This window comes from Pseudochaenichthys georgianus, chromosome 9, assembly GCF_902827115.2.
Source record: "Pseudochaenichthys georgianus chromosome 9, fPseGeo1.2, whole genome shotgun sequence".
Taxonomy (NCBI): Eukaryota; Metazoa; Chordata; class Actinopteri; order Perciformes; family Channichthyidae; genus Pseudochaenichthys; species Pseudochaenichthys georgianus.
In genome coordinates this window covers 45,755,085-45,763,535 of record NC_047511.1, presented here as the reverse complement: position 1 = coordinate 45,763,535, position 8,451 = coordinate 45,755,085, and the positions used below count along the sequence as shown (strand labels likewise).

General features: G+C 47.0%; 2 long non-coding RNA genes across 2 annotated transcripts; both read right to left on the bottom strand.

Annotated features, from left to right (window-relative positions):
* Positions 1-2,070: 2,070 nt before the first annotated feature.
* On the bottom strand, positions 2,071-2,886 carry LOC139434530 (uncharacterized). Its single transcript, XR_011643871.1, has 3 exons — positions 2,855-2,886; positions 2,496-2,567; positions 2,071-2,367 (listed from the first exon to the last, which is right to left on the bottom strand). It is a non-coding gene; the product is annotated as an uncharacterized lncRNA (long non-coding RNA).
* Positions 2,887-3,217: 331 nt separating this feature from the next.
* On the bottom strand, positions 3,218-4,332 carry LOC117452263 (uncharacterized). The gene is made up of 4 exons (XR_004552782.2): positions 4,209-4,332; positions 3,455-3,515; positions 3,320-3,370; positions 3,218-3,240 (listed from the first exon to the last, which is right to left on the bottom strand). It is a non-coding gene; the product is annotated as an uncharacterized lncRNA (long non-coding RNA).
* Between the last annotated feature and the right edge of the window lie 4,119 nt (positions 4,333-8,451).

Sequence of the window (8,451 nt, the reverse complement as noted above, 5' to 3'; positions counted from 1 at the left end):
GGAGGAGAGGAGAGGTGCTCAGTGACTGAGATGTCCTGCTTATTCCTTGCTTTTGACAAGTTCATAAGATCTCTGTACCTTCAGATCAAGCATGCAGCCAGCAGGGGGAGGCAGAGTATTTGGGGTGGGGGGATCTGGGTGGTTGGTTCACTGGCTTGAATTGATCTAAGGTGCTCTGATCTGATTGGATGACAGGCTCCGGTCCCCCAAATGAGGCTTTCTCAACCCAGAAGACCCGAAGGGGTCTTCTGTCCAGCAGTCATTAGAAGAAAGGGATGGAGATCTGGCAGAAAAGGTGGGAGGAAGACCAGAAAGGCAAAGAGTATCATAAAGTTCAAAAGACAATCACAATCAATATTTATAAAGAAAGAGACAGAAGGGAGGAAATCATGAGAGCTGGACTCAGACTAAATCACACAGCATTGAATGGTACGCTGTACGTCATGGGGGAAAGTAACAGTGACAAGTGTGGGAACTGTGGAGGTAAGGGAAATGTGGAACATGTTTTATTAAATGGCGTCACCTATAAAGCTGAAAGAGAAAAACTAAAGGAAGAAGTGATAGAGGCAGAGAGGGAGTGTGTTCTGGGAACAGAAGGAGAAGGAGTGAGAGCTACAGAAAGCCACTGTTTACCTTTCTGAGAGAAACTGGGATAGGTGAAATAATCTAAAAGTAGGTGAGAATAAATGATGGATGATTATTTTATTTTATTTATTTTATGGTTTCTTATTTTAGTTTTCGTGATTTTGTTTATTAGAGCTGTAATGCCATGGTGATACACACTCATGTCCAGTATAGGTGGCGGTATGCAATTAAAAGCTGTTTGCGATCCGCCATTAAAAAAGAGAAGAAGGGTCCATGAACTGCGGTCCAGAAACTGCAGTCTGCGACTGCAGAGAGCTCCCCTCTCATGGCTGAGAGGGGAGCTCTTCCTCATCTCTGCCACAGCTGGGGATCGAACCGCGGACCTTCCGCTCCCCGGAGCAGGGCCCACTTCCCTCTCCTTGCCCCCCTCCTTCATGGGAGCCTGCCTGCAGACCTCCACTGTCAGGACAGTTCCGGTGCAGACCTCCAGTGTCAGGACACCTCCACTGTCAGTACAGGAAGTGACGATTCTGACACGTTTTTTTCCCCGCCCACTGAATCACAATGGAGACTCATCACGGAGGTGATGAGTCCGCTCACCGTGCACTTTGGGTCGGCCTTGGTCAAGCCCTTTTGACCCCCCAGCCTGGTTCTCGTAAAAGTTTTTCGCTCAAAAGACACCATGGAGGAATGTAACGGGAGTTGACAGGGGACTCTGCCCGCCTCACGAGTGCCAATTTTTGGACACTTTTTTCCACTTTCCCCGATTTTATTATTTTTTTGGGCTATTTCACCCGGTTTCTACCTTGGACATTGCCCGGTCTCGGGTGTCCCCCCACGGCCTGTGTCCAGCCCGCCCCCCACTCATCCATATATTAACGGATTTTGACCATTTTTGTTGCATTTTTCTCCCCTCACTGATCGAATGGCAAACGCGACCCATACCCAGATATACTATGTCAGCATGACACCACTTAAGAGGGCAGTAGAAGTTAGTTAAAACCATATTTATTTTCTTTAAATTATTTGCCTCTTATTTATGTCATAAGCCTGAAAATGTTATGTATAATTATGTTACTTATTATGTTACAGCTCTATAGTCTAATTACTGTTTGCTATTACAATAGACTGTTTCACTTCACTCCTACATACTTTATTTCTCCCTTTACTGCACTATTGGATTAAGAATCTGCATATTAAACAATTTGCTATAAATTATATCCATTTTAGATTCCATTGTGTATTAAAATGTCAATTATTTTCATATTTGGTAGTTATTTTTTCTGCTAGATCCCCTTGATGGACTCCTAAATTGCCCTTGTGGTGTGATGCGGGAGACAATAAAAGGCTTATCTTAAAGTAAACCAAAATTCCTCTGTGGTGTTCATGGTATAATCAAGGTGAATTATCAAATGCTTCATTGAAAAACAAAACAAAGCAAAACACACAAAAACTGACAAAGTGTTCCATCTTCCTGTTGCCCTTTATTCAAACAGAAATGCATTCGCAGAATGCCAGATACCCTCTTTTGTCTCTGATCTCGTTTAAGAAGGTCCACATGTCTTCCATATGTTTAAACCTAAACTTGAATGGCTCCAAGATTGCCTCCATCTCATCCTCGTCACATTCGTCAGGCTTTTCCTCCCAAAGCTTGACAGCCTCTCTTAGTTGTGCTTCCCCCATGCTCACTGCATCGGGCAAATGCACCCTGGTGCACAAATGTTTGTGTGCCACCACCCATTCTGCTGCCTTCTTGCAGTCCTGCACGATCTTAGATGTTGGCTACGGAAAAGAGAAAATATATCATACCCACTGATACATATTAAGCATTAAGTAGCTTTTTGGCAGACTAACCCAAGGAAAGGGCGTCCTCCTTGGATATGATGTATATAACTAGTAAACAAGCCTACCGCTTCCATTGTTTTATCCACATCTTTCCCAACTGAGACATCAGCTGGATGAGGCTGAAGTTGCTCCTCTTTCTAAAAAACTAAAAAACTTCAAATGTTCCAAATACAAGGGACTATTGCCATGAACTACCATACTTTTAGTAAAGTATGCTATTTTCAACATATTCTTTAGTTTAAGGACTGTCCTCCAACATCGTCCTAAATACTGATACCACGAGGAAGAATAAATGCAGTAAATATTGACAAAATACATATATATTTAAATATAGAGTGGTGAAACAAATAATGAAATTGAAGCTTTAGTGTGAGAGTAGATACAAACACAACTTAAATGAAATAGATTGCAATGCAAATCTGACCTCCGTGATGTCATCCAACTTCCTCTTCCTCACTCTGAACACTGGAGGCACCTCACCTCGCAGGAGGGCTTTAGATTTCTCTGTCCAGTGGGCAAACATTTTGCCATGACTCAAATAAAAAGGGTTAAATAAAGAAACAAATACAGGTACTGTTGGTATAACATTGTGTTTTTTAACCATTTCAAAGTTAATCTAACGTCAACATTTTAGTGGTCTCACCTTCCGAGGTCGAAAAGCTGGCATGTCAGTCTAAAAAAGGAAAGAAATATATTATCACTGTATGTCAGATTAAATGTCATAATGGGATTTTGAGTTTACTTTAAATGACCAGATCAACTTACAATAGTGAAATCATAGGGTGCGTCTAGTATGGTGTAAAGGGCATACTATGAAAGAAAATATATAATTTAATGTTATTATCTTAAAAACAACAGAGAATTCAATAAGACCAATAATGTAGCCAACCATCAACATGAAGATGCCACAGTCATTCCCATACAGTTGCCTGGGGAAACCCTAGCATGTCAGAAAGCATTTAGTTGTTTTGTTATGGTTTGACATTTCAGTTGAATATAAATGATCCAAATGGTATACTATTACCTCTATTACCAAACCAGTCGTCTCTTTCCACGGTCCAGGATGTATTGACTGTGAAAGGTTTCTAGAAGGAAAAACACAGCTGTATGAAGATCTAAACAGGTCGCTATCAAAATGATCAATATGGTCCTCTTTCATGCACAACACACACCATCAGAGGTGGCAAAAGTACACACTCTTTACTTAAGTAGAAGTACAGATACTTGTGTAAAAAAATTATTTGGTAAAAGTAGAAGTACTGATACAACATTTTACTTTAAAAAGTACAGGCTTTGTAATCACACTACAATGTAACTTTAAATGCCTATTTTCCTCAATGTACACGCCCCGGATTCCTATGACGAAAATAATAGAATGTCGCCAGTTGTCATGACTCACGTTATACTGCAACACCGTAACAAAAACACATGCTTGTACATCGGCACACACACACGGTTACTTTAGGTTTCTCACACAATGCCACTGCCTCGTAGCAAATAAGACATACCGGCTTGTCTCCATTTATCACAAACTTGTGCTCAGTTTCCCATGTCTCGGTAAACGAGTGCATTAAATTGCCTCCATCAACTTTTTTGTTATTACCGCTGATGACATTGAGACGCATCAGAGAATAACGGCATAGGTGGCCTATGATAAGCAAATGATATGCTCTGCAAGTATATATATATTATATCGATACATTTTGTTTTGTCTGCGAAACAATACATTTAGACTGCATTCATTGTTTTGGATAGTGCAAACAGGTCACGCACCTTACCTTACTAATTTGCAAAAACCATCAGACGAGTCGTTCGGTGGGCGGGGGAAAAAACGTGTTCGTCAGAATCGTCACTTCCTGTACTGACAGTGGAGGTGTCCTGACACTGGAGGTCTGCACCGGAACTGTCCTGACAGTGGAGGTCTGCAGGCAGACCCCTCTCCCCTCCTTTCACAGAGAAGAATGGGCAGCGCAAGCACACCGGAGAGACGTTGTTCTCCCTTCATGTTCCACAATTCTGACCAATGGCTGTCCAGGGTTGGTTCCATCGTTCGCCAATGGGAGGCCGGATAATGTTCCACAAGAGAATCAAACTTTTGGCGTCCAATCAGTGAGGCGGATTTCTTTCTAAAACCTCTCCTCCCTCCGCCATTGTTTCGACCGGGCATTCTACTGAGTGACTTAAAGCAAGCGACACTGTGAGTAAAATGTGCATTAATTATTAGCAAATACGCGTGTAAACACTGTTACGAAGACACTTCTATGTCCGACATTAGTCATACTGAGTTAGCCGTGGTGTTTGTACGGTACTTTGTGAACCGCTGACGAACTGCTGTGTGTGTTCACCTTTAGCTATTGGCTAGCGGGACTCTACGGAGCTCAGGTATCCGCCCTCTGAAGCTTTTAGAGCCGACCGGGGGAGGTGTGTGTGTGTGTGTGTGTGTGTGTGTGTGTGTGTGTGTGTGTGTGTGTGTGTGTGTGTGTGTGTGTGTGTGTGTGTGTGTGTGTGTGTGTGTGTGTGTGTGTGTGTGTGTGTGTGTGTGTGTGTGTGACACATTAGCGGGACGCTACGGAGCTCAGGTATCCGCCCTCCGAAGCTCTTAGGGCCGACAGGGGGAGGACAATACAACGCTGTGTGTATTTATTGCTAAGCTAGCTGGACGCTACGGTTCAGGTATCCGTGCTCTGAGGCATTTATGGCGGCCAGGTTGAGGAGGATGTCCCGCTCCTGTGTGTGTAACGGAGCTCAGATGAGAGGGCTCTGATTATAGTTTTAATCCTCTGTCAAACTGCATGTTTTCTGCTATATTTGACGAGAGATACAATTATTTTCGGCCACAGGAGTTTGACAGAGAATAACTGAATAAGTACACAGTAAAATCACTTCATAGTAGCCTACTTGTGGTAGAAGTCCATCTAGTACTGACTCCAACAGTAAAGTACTTCATTGTATTTGTGGTAGTGGTCTAACTGAGTCCAACTCTGTGTAGATGGAACATCCAGTATTTCGGAGGGCCCCCAACGGGACTCTCCTCTTAAAGGCCACGGCCGAAGCCAGCACCCTCGCCCCCCGGCGAGCAGCCGGCCAAGCCCTGTACAGGGCAAAGAAGCCCGAGGAGGTGGACGCGGAGGCCTGGGCCCACGTCTCCTCCGAGGGTGGCTCCACCGCCAACGCCTCCCTCCTCCTGAGCCGGTGGAAGGTCCAGTTCGGCCAGTACCAGGGAAAGATCTTCCACTGGCTCCTGGAGAACGACGTGGGCTACGCCATTCATCTGGTCGCCTCCCACCAGAAGGAGCGAGAGAGGACAGGGTCTCAGTCCCCGCTGATGGCCAACAAGGTGGAGTCCTTCAGTCTGATTCACAATACCATTAAAAGAGTGACAACAGTTTTAACCTTATTTGTGAATTTACAGGACGCCTTCACCCGCTACTCCTCAGCGTACCCTGACTTTCTGGAGGCAGTCAGGTTCCACCGGGCGTTTCAGGAGGCGCGGGCGAAGTCGCTCCTGCCTGGTCAGGAGGGACAGGCCCTTGTTGACTTCGTATATATATATACCACCCGCAGTGGTCTGTGCATCTGATCATCAGATCAAGGGGAGTGCTGGGGAACTCCAGTTCGAAACCCGCTCCTGCCGCCACTGCGTCAGGCACGTTGTGTCCTTGGGCAAGACACTTCACCCGGATTTGCTCCTGTGGGTATTGTCCACAGTACATGTATAATATCAATGTGTACTTGTAAAAGCGCCTCGATGACTTCGAGGCGTGAAGATGGACGGTGTGGCGCAGTGCGCTGTGCAATGATCATCAGATCAAGGGGTGAAACCCGCTGCTGCTGCGTCTGTAAAGCCGGTGTGTCCTTGGGCAAGACACTTCACCTGAACTTGCTCCTGTGGGTATTGTCCACAGTGACCATTGCATGTATAACAAATATGTGTAATGTGTGTCTGTAAAGCGCTTTGAGCACTGGAAAAGCGCTATAATAAATGTAAGGAATTATTAATTATTATTATTATATATACACAATGTGGATTCTAATTCAGTTGATAAGAATCACGTGTCTGATTTTTGTAGATTTGTCAACTACCTCCGGAGGAAGATTCCCACACCCGGCACGCAGATGGAGAACGCCATCCGCTACACCAAGAGCCGCGACAGACAGAGACCTGCTGTTGGTGGTGGTGCTGCTGCATCCACCACCAGCGCCACCACCAGCGGCACAAGCACCACCACCAGCGGCACCAGCACAGTCTCTGTCTCTGGCCAGAGAGCGAGGACTGCATCAAAGTGCGTGTATTATTTTAAAGCCGTCTGAGTTTGACGTACCTGGATGACTTTTCTGAAGACACGTTGGTGTTTTTCATGCTGTGCATTCTAGATGTTGTTCTGTCTCATAGGCCTCTTGGTTCAGCGTTTGCGGCCTTCGTGTCCGGCCGGCGTTCTCTGTCTGCGGTGGAAATGCAGGCAAAGATCAAGAAGCTGGTCCCTACGCCTGCATTTCCAGGCAAGTGCAGCCTGAATGAAATGCACAGTTTAACCCTATTCGTGTTTCTCATGTTCACTGTATATGTTCTTCTCACTCACGTTGCGATTACAGCCTCCCTCAGATCAGCTCTTCCCTCCAAGCCATCGGAGGAGCCTTCCGATGAAGAGCTGATCAGGGCGGTAGTTGACATGGAGCAGTGTGAGTAAAAACTCAAGTAGCATTCATGCAACATGTTGTTGATAACTGAAAGTTTGACTTCCTTTTTGACCCTTCTCCCTTTACTTTGCTCTATAAATGTCCGCACTCAGAAGGATCTGACCTGGCAGGTAAGTTTGCTTTAATGAAAAACTATCCGCCTGTTGCAAGTCTCAAATCACCAAGCTTCACGCCGACCAATCGCCTGTCAGATCATCACTAACGAGCGCTTGTAGAGTAAACTCACCATCCTCTCCCTCGTTAACCCTGTGTAACCCCTCCAACCGCTCGCCGCCTGCATCGCTCCCTCAGCACGTCCAATCTGGTGTCGTTGTCTCGTCGTCACTTTCCCTCTTTAAACAACCTTCTGTGCTGCACGAGGTTTTAGTTTCTGTGGCTCAATATTAACACAACACAACTAACGTCTAGTTCTTTCATGTTAATGAAACATGTGTGTCTTGTTTATACCTCTGGGCTGTGTCTTTCTGTGTACAAACATCTTTTGAGATTGACACAAAGTTGACTTTCATTTCTCTTTAAGCCTCAGATGTTCAGGCCCCTCTCCCGCTCCATCCGCCTCCCGCCACCCCCTCCTCCGCACCACACAGGGGGGGCTGGTGTCTCTGCCGTGCTGGGCGAGCCCACGGACGAGGAGCTGCTGGAGGCCACGCGGGAACAAGACCACGCCCTGCAACCTCCAGCAGTAGTCCAGCCTGCACCAGCTCCCTCCTCGCTACCGCCGCCCGCAGCCACGGCTGCTCCCGGAGCGGCTGCTCCCGGACAGGAGGAGTTGCCGGGGCCAGCCTTCCCTCCTCCGCCGCGTGAGGTAAGACTGTCTGTCAAAGCAAACGCTGCTCACCTGCTGCCCTGGAGCGATGTCCTCACATATACGTGCCCTTTACGTTGCTCTGGTTCTCTCTCCAGCTGCTGCCCGTGTCCTGGCGTGCAGCTCTCACTGTGGAGCAGCAGCAGTGGATCGGTCGGGTGCTGTTCACCAGGGACCAGTGGGGGAGGCCGAGCCTCATCACAGACTTGAATCTGTGGTGGAACCCCCCCCAATCCCGGCCGATCTACCACCAGCCTCCCGCGTCCCCCGACCCCTTCTTTGCATGTCGGCTGTTTCTCTGGATGCCACACCGGATCCTGCGTCTGCAGCTGACATGCCCCCAGCCTTCATGCCCCCAGCCTTCATGCCCCGGGTCCATGGTGAAGGCTGGGCTGTACAGGACCATCCGGAGGGTCCTGGACATCGACGGCTGGTATCTCATGGCCACTGAGTACCTGGAGTGCCGTCGATGCAAGAAGAAGGTCGGAGGGTGGTCACAGGGCATCATCAGGCAGCTG